Below are 18,444 nucleotides of genomic sequence, written 5' to 3'. Positions count from 1 at the left end.
TTGTTCCAATCCCTGACTACTGCTTCAAAAAAGAAATTGTTCCTAATCCCCAACCTAAACCTACCCTTGCACAATTTCAGGCCATTTCCTCTCCTTTTATTACTTGATACTGGTGAGAAGAGACCAACCCCCACCTTACCACAACCTCCATTCAGGGAGTTGTAGAGAGTAATGAGGTCTTCCCTCAGCCTTGTCTTCTCCAGACTATCCCAGTTCCCTTAGATGTCACTCTTAAGACTTGTTCTTTACATAACACAGCTTCCAGGCTGGAGACCTTCTTGTGGCCTTTCTCTACTTGAAGGGGCTAATCAGAAAGCTGGGGATAGACTTTGATCAGGGCCTGTCATGGAAGGACAGGATGGGGGGAGATTCACACTAGATAGAAAGAAGAAATGTTTTGCGCTGAAGGTGGTGAGGCTGTGGCCCAGGTTTCCCAGGGAGGTGGGAGATGCTCCATCCCTGGAACCATTCCAGGTCAGGTTGGATGGGGCTCTGAGCCAACCTGCTGTAGTTGTATATGTCCCTGTTCATTGAAGGGAGACTGGACTAGATGACCTTTAAAGACCCTTCCAACCCAAATCCAACTATCATGATGGTGTTTAGGACTGGCCCCTTCCAACCCAAACCATTGTATGACTCTATGATTCTGTGAAAACTATGGCTGATCAGCAATGTCAAGTGAGATAGTAGACACTTTCCTAACAGCTGTACCAGAACTCATTTTTGCATGATGCTGAGCATTTTGACACTGACTCTGCACATTCCAAGTTTTAAGTAGGCAGTCACTGTCAGAGATGGTTGCCCCATGGTTAAAGGAGTGGGGCTTATTTATGACTGAAAGCTTTACTGGAGTGGTGTCATACTCCTCGGCACGGTGTTTTAACCCTTGTTATGGCAAAACATATAAGATGGGAGAAAAAATGTTGAGGATCTAAAGAATATGTTGCTCAAATTTATGTTAGAATCAGTGAAAAGGCTGGATGAGGCTCTGGCCAGCCTGATCTAGTGTGGGGTGTCCCTGCCCATGGCAGGGGGGTTGGAACTAGATGATCCTTGTGGTCCCTTCCAACCCTGACTGATACTATGATACTATGAAGAGTAGGAAAGGATGAAGGCTAACATATTTCTAAAGAGTTTGGAAGATGAGGTTAAAAAACATCCAGTGTAGAGAGAAAAATATATCCAACCCTACAGAACAAACCAAGGAGGGATAAGACCAGAAGTGAATGCTCATGCGTTATGAGCCTGTAATACAGCTGAAGAAACAGGGTAGTGAGCTTTAATTTAATACCACTTTTCAGTCTTAGGCATTCACACTGGCTTGTTCCTAGCTTGCTGCATGATCAGGTAGTAGATGCTGTAGTAGGAGAGGAAAGGTATTCTGGAATAAGGTAGAATTAAGTCATGAAGATATCACAGAAGCATAGACTGTTAGGGGCTGGAAGGGACCACAAAAGTTCATCCAGTCCAATCCCCCTGCCAGAGCAGGATCACCTACAGCAGATCGTACAGGAACACATCCAGGTGGGTCTTCAATATCTCCAGAGAGTGAGACTCCACAACCCCCCTGGGCAGCCTCTTCCAGTGTTCTGTCACCCTCGCAGGGAAAAAAATTCTTCTTCATGTTTCCATGGAACTTCCTATGCCTCAACTTTCACCATTGCCCCTTGCGTTGTCATTGGGCATCACCCAGCATGTCTCGTCTTTACAAACCCCACATCTTTCTGATTCTTGGCCTGAAGAGGGTTTTGATAGGAAAAATTCAGAGCTCTCTCTATAATCAGGGGAAGGAACAAGAGCTCAGAGGTGAAAGTGGATGGATAACCACAGAATTGAAGCCCCCAGAGCAGTCTGTCTTGCTGAGTGCTGGGAAGATGCGAAGGATGCAGACATCTAAGAGGAAGCAGCTTGACTGCAGTCATGGATTTCAGGACAGGTAATTAGTCGTGTATTTTCCATGATGCTAAGCACTATGGCAGCAGGATTTCTTTGTCCCCCCATTGTGTACATAAAGGTATTTGGATAAAATGGAGATAAATATTTCTCGATGATTTTCTGCTTTGCAGTGCAAAGGTATTTAAATGGGCTGCCCAGGGAAGTGGTGGAGTCACCATCACTGGAAGTGTTTAAGAGGAGACTGGATGAGGCACCTAGTGCCATGGTTTAGTTGATTAGATGGTGTTGGGTGATAGGTTGGACTCGATGATCTCTAAGGTCTTTTCCAACCTGGTTAATTCCGTATCCTGTATTCTGTATTTCCTCTTTAGGAAGTTTTAGGTACAATTTTTCAGAAATAAAAACTCAGTAACTAATTTTTCATGTGACCAAGGCCTTTATGGTTTCTCCACTGATTTTTATTTGCTCACACAGGTTAAACTTTATGTTTTGTTTCATTTTTCTCTTTTCCTCAAGGACTGTTTTTTACCCTAGAAGTAACACACACCCCTACTTTATAGGAGACTACACCAAGACTTGAAGGCATATAAGCTTCAAAGGGTATAACACAGACTGCAGGCATGTTCTAACTAAATTCTTCTGCTGTCAAGTAAAATCCAAGAAGCCAATGAGCTATAGTTGAGAAGCACCTTGGCTGAGTGTGTTTGTCCTGTCTTGGTGTTGTTGGATCATTAATTCTTCCAGTAAAACCTAGCTTGGCTGTCACCCATCCCATACTAAAATCTACACTTTAGACAGGTCAAAGCTCTACAATTATTGTTTTAACCCTGTACCTATATCCACACCCATTCCTTTGCTTCATATTCTTCTGCCCTGCTGGGCTAGCTATTTTCCATCCTTATTCCGTGAAAAACACTTCTCTTATAAGTAGGCAGGGAGCATGATCCGTAGAAAGCTGCATAAGTGCTCTCTGCCTCTCTGGAGGATTTGTTGTCCTCATTAAACCTTTCCCCCTCTAGAGAAGGTCTGTGAATCTTTTGCAACACCAGGACTGAACTAAAAGAAAAATTGCAGTGTCGTTTAAAACAATTAAGACATCACAACTTAGTTTTAGGTAGACAAGTCTGTCTTCAAATTATAATTTAAAAACTTTCAAAATCACATAGAAATAAACTGAAAAAACCCCACCCCACCCCGAACAGCCACCACATCAAAGCTGACACTGCGTGGTGAAGAAGACATTTCTGTTCACAACCTCTGTCCCTAGGTTGGTGGCAGTCTAAATGCCAAATTCCCTTGTGTTCAGCAGAGCTATGTATCAGGATAATGAGATGCAAGTCCATGTCAGTTTGGTGCTACAAGTAATAATGTCAAAAAGCTTTGTTCTGAGATACTTGTGACCTTTGATAGTCAGGAAGAGGCAAAAAATGAAGGAGGGAAAAAAGGGAAAAAAGACATTTAAAGAAAAAAAGCAAACCTGAACTCCAACCCCCCAAAGCTTTTCTTTTAGATTCTGTTATATACATCCAGGTGACTTAGGCCAGCTTTCCTTTGCCTTTTGGGATGCAATAACAGAAATATTTGGCACAAATCTGAAACTCCAGTCACAGACATCTAAAACAAAGTGTCTTTTTCACCTGTAAAGTTGAGGCTGGTTGGTAGAATTACCTCTGTGAAAGCTGTAGTTGCAAGCCTGCCTCTATCACTGATACAGCTGCCTATTAAAAAATAGAGGTGTAGCAGTAAGAATAACCCTTTTGTTGCTTTCCCCCCCCCCTACACTGGCTTCCAAGCAACAGGGCTTTGTTCTGGGGTCATGGAAAGGCTATGTACATATCCTACTAAGTTTTGAACTTCCTAGATGATTGCAGCTGAGTTGGTAAGGGTAGGGAAGAGATTGTGGATCTAGAAACAGGGCAAAAAACTTTGCACTGCCACATCATCATGATCAACTACAGTGATGTATGTGGCAGGATTTTTCCCATCCCATAATATACTCTCAGACTCATTAATATCCAAGTCAGCTGCCCAATGTTTTCCTATTTATTTCTGGATCACTTCTGTATCACTGGTTTTGCCTGTGGTCCCTTCTCTTCCTTCTTTGCCAAGTCAAGCACCACTCACAAATGAATGAACTAGTTTCAACCTCATACTATCAGCTGCTATAAAAATGCAAGATTAGGACTTACATTCACTCAAAAACACTTCACTTGCTACTTCATAGTCATGGAGATCTGCTTATTTTTAAAGGATGGTATAAAAAAATAAATGTATAAAATCATTCTTGTGGCTCTGAGAAACCTGATCTAGTGTGAGGTGTACCTGCCCATGGCAGGCAGGGCTTGGAACTAGAGGATCCCTTCCAACCCTAACAATTCTGTGATTCCATGATACTTCTACAACCACGGGCAGCAAAGATACTGTGCAAAAGATTACTGCTAACTGAAAAATACACCTGTATGAGCACAACTCAGCACATCAGGCTGTAGAAACAGCTCTGTAGAAGTAGCAATAAAAATCACAGTGAATCCTACCTTTATATTAGGATGAGGTGAGCAGAAGAAAGAAGATGAAGCACTTGGGCCTGCCTTGTGACTGGGGAAAGACCAGTAACTTAGCTGACACAAAATGTGTAGATACACAAGCAGTAGGATGTATTAGGAAAATTATCTGAGAAGCAATGAGCTCAAGGTCTAATATTCCTTTGCCATCAGATGCTTGTGAGTAATTTGACCATGAGCTGGACATCCATGGGGCAGCCCTGGAGTGTGGCCATACCCACAACTACCATCAGAAACTGAGTCGGGCAGAGAAGCAAAACAGAGGCTTACAGCTCATGTGTTTTAATAGACTTCTGTCATCAAAGTGGTCTGGGACCATTGTCCTGGTGTGTGATAAGCCTCTGACAGCAAGTTGACAAGGAGTCTGAGCCATGCATCCCTGGGGTAGACTGAAGCCTCGTCCTTCCTTTGTCATCTTGGCTGGCATCGGGGCTGCTGAGATACATTTCCTCAGGGAGGAGAACACCCTGTTTGTTTGGGCACTGCCATTTCCTTCAACTAAACCACTATTTCTGCTTTCACTGGAGTGCAGGATTCACATGCTTTCATCTATCTGTGGGGAATTTTCTTCATATGAATAACAATGGCATCATTGATACGGTGATTTTCCTGGGAAGGTCTTGCAGTAGGTTTGCAAGTCAGACAGAAGCTCTAGCTAGCAATCACTTGAGCAACAAATAATATATTTAATGTCCTGGAATTCTAGTGCTTGATGTTTCAGGAGAAGCTTTTATTTATCATTCTGTATGTCAACTACCTACTCAGATGATAGTGTTAGCTGTTCTTTCTGGATGAAAGGCAAAAATAAAAGTCTTACTGTATTTTAGAGGCACTTCAAACAGATATTTTTGCTTTGTGAAACCTGCACTTCCTTTAAAGTAAAAGCCTCCTGAAAAGGAAGAGACAGCGGACACTTAATTAACATTTGGTGTCATTGTGCAGTCAGTCAAAGGCTGTAATCACAGCCATGTCATGCCAGAGCTCATGTGACAAGCTCCTTTTTATGGGATCTAACCTAAAGCCTCCAAGGTGACTGTTCTTGTGCTCTTGTGGACAGGAAAATTTGGAACAGAGTAAAAGAAGAGTGCAAGATAGAGTGGAATAGAATAGAATAGAATAGACCAGACCAGACCAGATCAGACCAGACCAGGCTGGAAGAGACCTTCAAGATCATCGAGTCCAACCCATCAACCAATCCAACCCACCTAAACAACTAAACCATGGCACCAAGCACCCCATCAAGTTTCCTCCTGAACACCTCCAATGATGGTGACTCCACCACCTCCCTGGGCAGCCCATTCCAATGGGCAATCACTCTCTCTGTATAGAACTTCCTAACATCCAACCTAAACCTCCCCTGGCACAGCCTGAGACTGACAGATCTCACCTACCAAAGTTCACACTATAAATGTTAGGATAAAATGTGGTGGGTTATGAGTGGTCTGATCACACTGAGGCCAGCAGATGTTGATTTTAGTGGATTTAGACCAGATCCATAGAATCATAGGAATATTAAGATTGGAAAAGGCTTCTAAGATCATCAGGTCTAACCCAACACCTCCATGACCACTAGACCATATCCCAAAATGCCACATCTACTTGGTTATTGAACATCTCTGTGGATGGTGACTCTGCCACCACCCTGAGTGATCCAATCCCAAGTCCCTCAGCCTCTCTTCATAGCACATGCTCTCCAAAACCCTTCGTGAGCTTTGTTGACCTTCTCTGTATGTGCTCCAACCCTTCAATATCTTTCTTATACCGCAGTGCCCGAAACTAGGCACAGTACTTGAGGTCCAGTCTCACCAGTGCTGAGTACACGGATTCCTTCTTCTCTGTCAGTGGAAAGATGACACTGGATAATTTGTTCACGTTCCAGTGATTTAGAATCAGAGGTACACCAAGGAAGGCAGAAGATAGGGAGAGTGGAAAGATTTTCCCTAGAATGCTTCTAAGAGTATTTCCTTCACCCTGACAAGATCTTTCAGTATTTCATGTGCTTCTGAATTGGTTCTTCTAAAGGTGAAATGTATCTTTGAGACATTCACCTGTAGCTTATAAAGGTGGGATATGAGTCTATGTGCTAGAGCTTGAGCAACAGGTCAGATTTCAGATTTTCATGGACGTGAGCCAACCACAACCACCACCACAACAACAAAGTAAAGTAAAACCTAACAGCCAGAAGTAATCAAAGAGTAGTCTGTCCCATCAAAATAAGCATAAATAAAATGCAACTTCTAGTATATTTTTGTTGTTGTTGTTGTTGTGAAATTCTCTTTGAAAGGCCCTAGGGAAAAAAATATTTGCCCAATTCAATATTAATATGCAAATCTTTGGCACAGGGCTCCCTACAGTGATTTACCCAATTTCCTTGGGTGATACACCAGAGCAACAGTATGGCATCCAGACGGACTTGCATGAACTGGAGAGTTGTAGCCCAGGTGAACCTCATGATGTTCAAAAAGAGCAGGTGCACCTGAGCTGGAACAATCCTCACTGTCAATAGAGGCTGGGGGAGGAGGTGATAGAAAGCAGCACTGAAGAAAAGGACTTGTGGGTGGTAATGGATGAGAAGCTGGACATAAGCAGGCAGTGTGAGCTTGCAGCCCAGAAGGCAAATCAAAATCCTGGGCTGCATCAAAAGATGCATTTCCAGCAGATCTAGAAAGGTGATTCTGACCTCACCTGGAGTACTGTGTGCAGGTCTGGAGCCCTTGATATAGGAAGGACATGGACCTGATGGAGCAGGTCCAGAGGAGGCCACAAAAATGATCAGGGGCTTGGAGCACATCTGCTACGAGGCCAGGCTGAGGGAGCTGGAGGTGTTCAGCCTGGAGAAGAGGAGGCACTGGGGGCACCTTCCAGTACCTGAAGGGCGTCTACAAGAGAGAGACTGTTTACAAAGGCTTGTGGCGATAGTATGAGGGGCAATGGCTTCAAACTAGAGAAGAGCAGATTTTGATTGGATGTTAGGAACAGTTGTTTACTATGATGGTGGTGGAACCCTGGAACAGGTTGCCCAGGGAGGTGGTTGGGGCTCCATCTCTGGAGGTATTCAAAGTGGAGCTCAACAAGGCTCTGGACAACCTGATCTAGGTGAGGATGCCCCTGCTGACTGCACAGGGGGTTGGACTAGATGACATTCGGAGGTCCTTTCCAACCCAGACCATTCTCTGAGTCTATGATTCTATAATTCTATGATGTCCAACATTGGAATACCCACAGTTCCAAGCTGTGCTGCAAACTGATCACATCACGTGGCCATGTGATGCTGTAAGTTAAGAAATTTTTTAAGTAAGTTGTCTAAATGAGTTCCTGAAGAGACAAGGGTAAGTTTCTTGAGTATGCTGATAGTCTCAAATATTACAGTGCTGCTCATGTCCCTCGAAGTGTTCAAGAAATGTGTGGATATGGCACTTTGGAACATGCATTGATGGCTGTGGTGGTCTTAGGTCGACAGTTGAGCTAGATGATCTTAAAGAGTTGGGGCTGTTCAGTCTGGAGAAGAGAAGGCTCTGAGGTGACCTAATTGTGGTCTTCCGGTATCTGAAGGGGGCCTACAAGAAGGCTGGGGAGGGACTTCTCAGGATGTCAGGTAGTGATAGGACTAGGGGGAATGGAATGAAGCTGGAGGTGGGGAGATTCAGGCTGGACATGAGGAGGAAGTTTTTCACCATGAGAGTGGTGAAGCCCTGGAATGGGTTGTCCAGGGAGGTGGTTGAAGCCCTGTCTCTGGAGGTGTTTAAGACCAGGCTGGATGAGGCTCTGGCCAGCTTGATCTAGTGTGGGGTGTCCTTGCCCATGGCAGGGGAGTTGGAACTAGATGATCCTTGTGGTTCCTTCCAACCCTGCCTGATACTATGATACTATGACTCTTCCAACAGAAACAATTCTATGATTCTAGCTGCAAAATTCATCCTCTTACCTAACTTAATTTACATTATGTCAATAGAAGAATACAAATGCTTCATGTGGACTTTAAAATAAATTTATTCTGGGTTTATACTAATTTATGAACTTGGCTAATACTAAGTTTTGATGGAGTTTGATCTACATTAACATGTTCTTAATAGTCTTATTATAAATTTTTAAAACAGCTGTTGCCACAGTGCACTTTTTATTTAATGAAAGAGAAGGTCTGTGTTAGGATACATATAGAAAGTCAAGTGCCAGCAAAAAAATAGCATTATCCATTACCAAATAATCCCTTTATTTTTTATCACAATTGGCTGTCTAAGTGACTTTGTGTTAGATGTTGTTATATTGTTTACCACAGAATAGGCCCATTCAGGGTGTAAAAGGTGGATGCTTGTCTCCCTCAAATTCCTGTGCAATAATTCCTCTGCAAACTCTGAAAATGTAACTGATAATATGTCAATGATTGCTATACAAAGAAGTTAAATATTACAGCTAATTTTCTCACTGAAATCCAATCCAGGGATTAGCAACAATGGGGAATCTGTTTTATTTGCATTTAATTTGTACCTTCACACTGTTATCTCCCATGTTTTAGTTTCAGGAAATGTGGTCTCAGGCTATTATAACCACATTTCATGCTGCAGTTGCACTGTTATTTGAGCTCTATGCTAGGAAACGACTTACTGAAAAAAATTAATAAAATAAAAGCAGCATACTTTATTTTAATTATACTAGAGCTGTGTCTAAATACAAAAAAATACTATGGAATATATTTAATATGGAGCACAGATTAACAGTTTTATGAGACATAAAATCTATCTATATCATTTTCTATTTACAAATCAGTTATATATATCTTTCAACAAAACAAATGCCTATAGTGTAAAAATGAATAAGGAGAGCATCAAACTAGCAATCATGTAAGCAGTAAATAACATCTTAATTGGCCTGGAATGCTGGAGTTTGATTTTTTGGGGGCTAGGTTTTATTTATTGATCTGTATGGTGTATTTATCTTTCTGGTGATTTGTACAAGTCTATTCCCTTTTTCTCTTTTTCTTTTCTTTTTTTTTTTTTTTTTTTTTTTTTAAATTTATTTTTCCCCTCCTCAGTATTGGATCCATGTATGGTTTTAGATTGCAAATCCCATCTGGGGAAATAGCCAAGGAAGAGAAGCACTGTTGCTTCTGGAAAAGCCATCCATTTAAAAGCAAGGGTAACTTCTGCAGTTTTTACGCTTTGTCTTCTGATGAGAAAAGAAGGGGACAGAGAGAGGGAAGAAATGCTGCTATTATGCAGTTGCCACCCCAGTGCATGCTTCAGCAGCCCTTTACTCTTCACTGGTTTGGCAGCAGTGAGGAAACAAGAAAGGATCCCGTGTGCACTGGGAAATGTCTTTTAAATGCTCCTGCCTATGTTCCATTTAACAGTGAGGCCAACAGACAGAAATGGATGAGGTGGTCTTTATGCACTGCCTGAAAGTTCCAAATTCATCTTTTTTTCAGGAGCATTTGGCAGATTTGTTCTTAGTACTCACATCCTAATACAGCTGAGGACTGGCAAACTCAATCACCCTCAGCCAGGGATTTTCCTCTTTGCTAAAACGTAGGTGTCCTCTGCTGAAGTCAGCAGTGGAGGAAAGGGAAATCCATTGATGACTCTCATTCCTTTATAAAAATGTAGCTGGAAATATCACCCCTGGAGACAATGTTTGGTTGGTTTTGCTCATGATTGTTAAAGTTTGGTCCTTAAAAAGCACGGTGGAGGAAAAAAGTTTACAAACAGCATTGTAGGACTTGCCTGACTTCAGCTGTTGTGAAGTTTCATCTTTCCAAATACGGAAAAGATTGTGCTCTGATAGCTGTCATTGCTCTGGTATAACCCTAGCTGTCTGGCAATGAACTAATGAAAATTTTTGGTGTGTCTTTTAGAGAATACATTTGCATTTGACATAATTAGTGGTAGGCAGATCCAGCTACATCCAGGGGGAATCTCAAGACAACTGCTTTGCCGACTATCAGTGCCTAATTTCTGAATGTCAAACCCAGCACATCTTAATTTCTAGAGAATAAGCTCAATTGAACTTGCTCCCCAGTTATACAAAAACTGCTCAGATAAAACCAAGTGGACACCAATGTAATGAATGTGGTTATTAAATTGTTTCAATTGAAAGAACCCTATTCTTACACCATCATAATGGGAACAATTTATCCCCACTGATCGGCCTGTCTCTTTTTTCTGAGCTCTCTTTGATCTTGAAGCATATTGCTGTGGTGTGTCCTATTGAAAAGCAAAACTGGGGCAATTTTAATGCTTTTGTACCTTACCAGTGCTCTATTTTTTCGCTGTTTAAAAATAGCTGTTAATTATAAGTGCAGTTTAAATGTCTCAAGTGACCCAGAAATGCAGGTTGGAATGAGACAGATTGTGTGTCTCATATAAAACAGATGTACTTTCACAGAGCAGTCTGAATTCAGCCCTCAATATGTATCTTTCTCTAAGGTTATTTCAGTCAGGTATTGAGCTTGTCTAGCACTAAGCTGTAAAATCCCACACATTTTGAACAATGAAGGGAAAACTGGATCTATATTTACCTCAAGAATAAAAAGCCTCTTTTTCTGTGTGGGTGTATTTTGCTGGTAGTGGTTGATGGGATGAGGGCATTTCCTTTCGACTTTGGAGACCCAGGAGACCAGATGCCTCATTTAATCTCCACCTCTTCTGCCTCTTGACGTAATAAGCCCATGCTTTTAAAGAACATTTAGTGGTAATAAACTTGCAGGAGCTCCTCTCATTCTGACTGGATTAAGCACTGCATGAGTACCAGCCATACCTTGCAGATATAAAATTTCAAGCCTTCCCCTGCATTTTGAGTGGCTTGAAGAAGGACTTTTTTTCTTTTTTATTTTTTTTTTCTGCCAACAATCCTTTTTAATTCCTCTCTGTGATGAGGTTCATCAGGAGAAGTCTGAAAAGTAGCATGCAAATTAAATTAAGGCATGTTAATGATTTACTGGAGGGCCTGAACAAATCAGTTATTTATATGTCTATGTATTTGTGTGTTGTTAGACAGCAATTTACAGACATTTCAATTCAGCAGCAAGACTCTGTTTCAACTTTCTGATTAGAATAGGCTGTCGGGTGCAATGAGTTTGATGAGCTCTCCCCTGTCCCTGAAGATCAGCAGTACACATTTCAAAGCCACCACCACTTCATGAAACTGAATGGTTTAATGGTGAAGGAAGCCAAGGGTCAACTGAGCTTGGATTGTACATTCAGATCTCACTCATTAAGAGAGACTGACACCTGGTTAAGGGGTGGATGCTGCTGGAAGGACCAGTCTGTGAGAGTGGAAGAACCTACCCGCTCTGCAGCTGAACAGGAAACCTGAGCCAAAGGTGTATTTTAAACTTTCCCCCTTTCTTCTTCATTATTAAGTATCTTCACGCTACTGAAGAATAAGAAAAGAAAAAAGAAAAGAGAAGAGATGAAAAGGAAATGGAAGGAAAAAGAAAAGAAAAGAAAAGGAAAGAAAAGAAAAGAAAAGAAGAGAAAAGAAAGGAAAAGAAAAGGAAAGAAAAGAGAAAAGGAAAATTAAAGGAAAAGAAAAGTACAAATAAAGGAAAATAAAGTAAAAAGAGAAGACAAGAAAGGGTAAGGGAAAGGAAAAAAAGACAAGAAACGAGGGAAAGAGAAAAGAAAAGACAAGAAAAAGGGAAAGAAAAGAGAAAAGACAAGACAAGAAAAGAAATTGAAGAGAAGAGAAGAGAAAAGAGAAGAGAAGATAAAAAGACACAATTCAATTCATTGGCTCACAAAACACTTTTTCTTAAAGAAATCAGAACTTTGAGGTCCATACTCAGACACATCCTCTCACAGTAGATATTCATGTGATGAATACTCAGCCCTGGTAAGGCCTTATCTGGAGTGCTGCATCCAGTTCTGGACTCCCCAGTTTGGGGACAGTTGAGTACAGCAAAGGGTTACAAAGATAATTAGGGGACTAGAACATCTGTCTTAAAAAGAAAAGCTGAGGAACTTGTGGCTTTTTAGCCCAGAAAAGAGAAGACTGGGGGGGGGTATCTTCTCAATGTTTACAAATACTTAAGAGTGTTGATGTCAGAAGAATGGGACCAGTCTTTTTTTTGATGGTGCCCAGTGACAGGACAAAGGACAATGGGCACAAAAATGAAAGTTCCATCTAAACATGAGTAGGAACTTCTTTACTCTGAGGGTGGTAAAGCACTGGAGCAGGCTGCACAAGTGGAGTCTCTACCTCTGGAGTAGTTCAAAACCCACCTGGATGCTGCTCTGTGCAACCTGCTGTAGGTGAACCTGCACTGGTGAAGGTGTTGGACTAGATGATCTGAGGTCCCTTCCAATCCCTATCATTCTGTGATCCTGGGAATAGAGAAATATGCTCATTTGATAGTGGGACTAAGTGCACTACTTAGTTTTCCACACTCCTGGAAACCATTTCCAATTTGATGCTTAGAAAACCTCCTGAATCTCAGAGGATTCTAAAAGAACAAATTGGCTATGATATATTGCAATACTGCGAGTCTAACTTCAAGAGAAGCCACAGACCTCCCTAGTTTGGAACACCAGTCCCCAAAAGACCACAGTGATTATATCTGCCTTTGGGAACTTTCTAATTGTGGAAACAAAAGTGCTTCCTTTAACTATTCCCACATTAACACTTAGTGCTATCACGATGGAAAACACAGATTTGATTGTAGCTGAAACAACAGCACATCCATATTTGAAACAGGAAAACAAGCATTTGGAAGAAGAAGGAAAAAAATGTTCATCAGCCATTGTTATCCTTCCATCTCCTTGGGGCTACATTTTGGTGCATAAAAGATTTCTCAAGGCAGTGATGTCAAGAGAAAATTCTTGCCAAAGCTCTGTGGTCTTTGTTTCTAGCTCTTGAGCGTTCAGATTGTTATTCTCAGATTGTTATTCTACAAAGTCCTGGGAGTGAACGTCAGTTTAAGCATGGTCATGAGTTTAGCCTGGAGAAGAGCAGACAGTGAGGGCATCTTCTCACCTGTTTGACAAAGAACTGCAACAGCATACACTTGATAGAAGTGAGGGTTATGCTGATGTGGGATGGACAGACACTGAAAAGTTCACAGAATCCCAGAATACCAGCATGATGGGGGTGAGAAGGGACTTCTGGAGATCATCCACTCTAACCCCCTTGCTAAAGCAAGGAAAAGTATAACCACATGTGGAGAAAATGTGGAGAAACCATTCTCTGAGGAGGCAGGAGTCACAAAGAGTCTTCAGGAAGGACTCTACAGATGAAGTAAATAATGCCATGGTTTAGTTGTTTAGGTGGGTTGGATTGGTTGATGGGTTGGACGTGATGATCTTGAAGGTCTCTTCCAACCTGGTTTATTCTATGTATTCTATAGAATAGAATAGAATAGAATAGAATAGAATAGAATAGAGCAGGTTGGAAGAGACCTTCAAGATCATCGCGTCCAACCCATCAACCAATCCAACCCACCTAAACAACTAAACTATGGCACCAAGCACCCTATCAAGTCTCCTCCTGAACACCTCCAATGATGATGACTCCACCACCTCCCCAGGCAACCCATTCCAATAGGCAATCACTCTCTCTGTATAGAATTTCCTAACATCCAGCCTAAACATCCCCAGGCACAGCCTGAGACTGTGTCCTCTTGTTCTGGTACTGGCTGCCTGGAAGAAGAGACCAACATCCGCCTGTGTACAACCTCCCTTCAGGTAGTTGTAGAGAGCAATAAGGTTACCCCTGAGTCTCCTCTTCTCCAGGCTAAGCAACCCCAGCTCCCTCAGCCTCTCCTCATAGGGCTTGTGTTCCAAACCCCTCACCAACTTCGTTGTCCTTTTCTCAGTGAAGATTCTCTCAATGAAGATCGGAAGAGTGTGGCCAGCAGGTTGAGGGGAGGTTTTCCACCCCCTCTACTCCGCCCTGCTGAGAACACATCTGGAGTACTGTGTGCAGTTCTGTGCTCTCTAGTTCAAGAAAGACAAGGAACTAATGGAGAGGAACCAGTAGAGGCTACAAAGAAACTGAGGGGCCTGGAGCACCATTGCGAGGAAAGGGTGAGAGCAGCCTCATATTTGGGAATCTTCTCGATGCTCTACAAGAGTTAAAGGGCCTGTGGAGACAAGAGGATGGGGCCAGATGCTATGCAATGATGCCCAGCAGCAAGACAAGGAACAACGGACAAAAACTAGAACCCCGGAGGTTCCATCTGAACAGAAGGAGAAAATTCTTTGCTCTGAAGGAGCTGGAGGCATGGAGCAGGCTGCCCAGAGAGGTTATGGAGTCTGCTTCTCTGGAGACATACCAAACCTTTGGAATTGTGGTCATGTGCAAGCTGCCGTGGGTGACCCTGCATTAGCAGAGTTGTTGGACTACTTGATTCTCAGAGGTCCCTTCCAGCCCCCATTGTGCTAGGGTAATAAAAAAGAAATAAATAGCACAGAAGACCAGGTTGTGCGGTCAAGGGACAACAGTGACACAGGACTCAGTAGCTTTACACCTACCTTCTTGGCAACACTTCTTGCATAAAGTCCTAAACTGGCCTTCATTGAATGTCTGAACTGGTTTTATGGACCCATTGTGTCAGGGAATTAATTATGCTTGCTGAGAGTAGTTCTGTTATGATTTCTTCCCTTATTTCAGACATAAAACAGAACAGCTGCATGTTGCATATCAGAACATACACATGCATATACATGTTTTCTATCATCAGCCTTTGAATTTGCTGTCATGAATTGTAATGAGTGAACCTCAAGTATTTGGAGAGTCAGTTTCAGACAGGGACCCAGTGATTTAAATATCTAGGATCCTACCCATGAAGCTGTCTTTCTACTCAGAAGTATTTCCAATCAGACAGTGGAATAGGTTGCCCAGGGAGGTGGAGGAACCACTGTCCCTCGAGGTGTTCAAGAAATGTGTGGACATGGCACCTTGGGACATGGTTTAGTGGCCATGGTGGTGCTGGATTGACAGTTGGACACAATGATCTTAGAGGTCTTTTCCAACTAAAATATTTCTATGATTAATTAAGCTTATACTCTTGTCCTTTATCTCATTTCAGACACATGACTGGGGGTCTTTGGAGATAGTCCAGAGAAGAGTAACAAGAACAAGCTCAGGTGAACGCAGTTGATGAAGAAACCCTGAATTGAGGGTGTTCAGCCTGTGGAAGTGAAGACTAGCAAGGGACACAACCACCATCTCATCACAGAATCATAGACTCATAGAATGCATCAGGTTGGAAAGGACCATCAAAGATCATCTTGTTCAACCTCCCTGCAGTGAGCAGGGACATCTCCAGTTATATCAGGTTACTCAGGTCCCTATCAAGTTTGGACTTGAATATCTCCCGGAATGGAGCCTTCATCACCTCTCTGGGCAAACTATTCCAGTATTTTACCACTCTCATTGTGAAGAACTTCCTCCTTATGTCCAGCCCTGCTCTAGTTTAAAACACCTCAACCTTCTAAACAGTCCTTCCCCAGCCAAGCAATAGGTCCCCTTCAGATATTTAAATGCTGAACAGTCTCCAGGCTGAACAATTCCAACTCTCTCAGCCTTTCTTTGTAGGAGAGGTGCTCCAGACCTCTGACCATCTTTGTGGCTCTCCTCTGGACCCACTCCATCAGGTCCATGTCCTTTTTGTGTAGAGGACTCCAAATCTGGACACAGTACTGCACATGAGGTCTCACCAGAGCACAACAAAATGGCAGAATCGCCTCTCTTGGTCTGCTGCCCATGCTGCTTTTCAAAGAAAGAAAAGCTTCTTTGGGGATGCACTTGGGTTGTTTGCAAACACTTTAACTTTGTTCTCTCCTAACTACTCTTTCCGTTTCCCTTCCCAGTCATCCATTGCTTTGCTTCCTACTATAAGATTCCCAAATAAATGTTTCTCGCCTTCCACAAAAATGGATTTGTCAGCAGGCTCTTCTTCCCCATCCCTTTTGCAGTTCCTTTCACTCCATTGCAACTATCCATGAAGATCTAGTTGACAAATCAAAATAAATTGAAGAAACACAACGTAAGGAGGTGAATGGGGTTTTTGGTGGCCTGCCAGTGTCTCTCTGCATTTGTGTTTACACTTCCCTTGTAATCAGCAAATTTATGATTTACATTTTTTGCCTAAATCCAAACTGAAGATCCTAGAACTGGTGCTGATGTTTGAGATGAAGCTAGATGATGTGAGTTTTCTGACTGTAACTGCTTTGCGTCACATTTTCCTAACAAGGCTAATATTTTGCTTTCATTTTTTGCTCACAAGTTCCTTGGCTTTTACAGTGATGAAGAGCTTGAAGCTAATTTCATGCTTATGTTATGGTAATACAAAAACTGTTTCATGTAAACTAAATAAACTCTCCTTACAGGAGGGACAAAACCAGGATCCTTTTCAGGCAGTGTCCTAGTAGGTGAGCTTCTTTCAGCAGTCACTAACTCCTCCTCTTCGTCACATTTTGCCTCTTACTCTCTGGTTTAATGAATTGTATTCAGACTTGCTTCAATAAGGAGAGAGGAAAATATTAAGAATAAGGCTTTGCATGGTAGATAAGGCTTTTTTTTTTTTTTTTCCCCCAGGGGGAAGGCTTTGAATACAAGAGACAGAAGACAGGCTCTCCCACCAGCAAGGCATTGCAGAGATGAGAGGGAGAAGCACCTCTCCTCTAGCCATGGTTTGCAAAGGAAGCATTGACACACATTATGATTTTGGTTGGGTTTTGGCCTTCTATTTAGTCCCACATCTGAGATATTGGTGATAGTATCTCACATTTTAGTAACTGTGTCTGGAGCAAACCCCTTTTTGGAGAAACCATGTTGGTGATTACCCATACTGGTGCTCAGGCATTGCTGTCTCAGGCGCTGGATGAAGGCCAAGCCAATGAATCTGTAACATGTTGTAATCCTGGACCGTACTGAACAACATCTGGGGTTTGATTAAAAATATATTTAGTTACATGCACTCTTTCAAATTCTTCTGTGCAGTGGATTTATCATAAACAGCTTAGTCCCATTTCCCAGGGCTTGTGCTTTGTGCTCCCACTCGTTACTGGTACCCAATTACAGTGCCATCAGCCACACGTTTATCAGGTGTTTGTCACTGTGGAGAGAGCTGCAGGCAGGACTGGCAAGCAGATGTTGCTCCTTATCTTTTTTTTTTGCTCTATTTGTGAGCAAAACTAAAGAAAAAAAAATCCACTTCAGTAGGCTGCATAATGATTTTGTAAATTATATTTCATTCAAAATGACCAATCAATTTTTACTGCCCATGCTTTATGCCATTTGAGACAAACTGGTGGAAAGTTAAGGATGTTTTCCCAGGTGCTTAAATCCACAACAATCTCTGTGGGGCCAGGAAAAAAGAAACCTGAATATCTGTGATGCCTGACCCCTTACTCCAAATCTATTAATACAGATGGATTTAGCATGATTGTACCTGCTGGCAACAAACTAATGGACTGACTCTGTAGTTGTTGATAAAGAAAATGATTCCCCAACAATTCAAGCACTTCATTACCTCCTGCCCCATGCCCACATCAGATCTCATCACTGCACATTACCCATATTTTCTAAATTGTGAGATTGATAAGATGCATGCAGTGCAAAGACAAAAACTGTATATACTTCTTTGTGCATTGATGATCATAATAGACTCTTTAATATTTTATTGTAAACTGAAATTAGAGGGCAGTTTTATTTTGTTACAATTCCTTGTTGCCACAGTGCCACAGGAGAAAAGTCACTGTATATGTGGCAGGATGAGAAAGAGTCCAGGATTTAGTTAACACATCACTGTAAATTAACTTAGTTGATATAGCCAAGTGTGTTAGTTGTGCTTTTTTATCCATAAAGTTGCGGGAGAGAAAAGAAATACTCAGGGAAATTTAGTCCTGTGTCTAAAAGAGTAGAGGAAATGTAAGCCTGACATGGTGAATTTGTTTCTATCTGATGTGCAGAGAAATTTTGGATCCATCATGTAACTTTTCTGTGCCTCAGTCTGTCTTTTCTAAAATTATGATAATAAAACTCTTGGAAA

The sequence above is a fragment of the Dryobates pubescens genome, chromosome Z, assembly GCF_014839835.1.
Source record: "Dryobates pubescens isolate bDryPub1 chromosome Z, bDryPub1.pri, whole genome shotgun sequence".
Classification (NCBI taxonomy): domain Eukaryota; kingdom Metazoa; phylum Chordata; class Aves; order Piciformes; family Picidae; genus Dryobates; species Dryobates pubescens.
The sequence above is the reverse complement of the archived record's forward strand: the minus strand, read 5'-3'. Positions refer to the sequence as shown.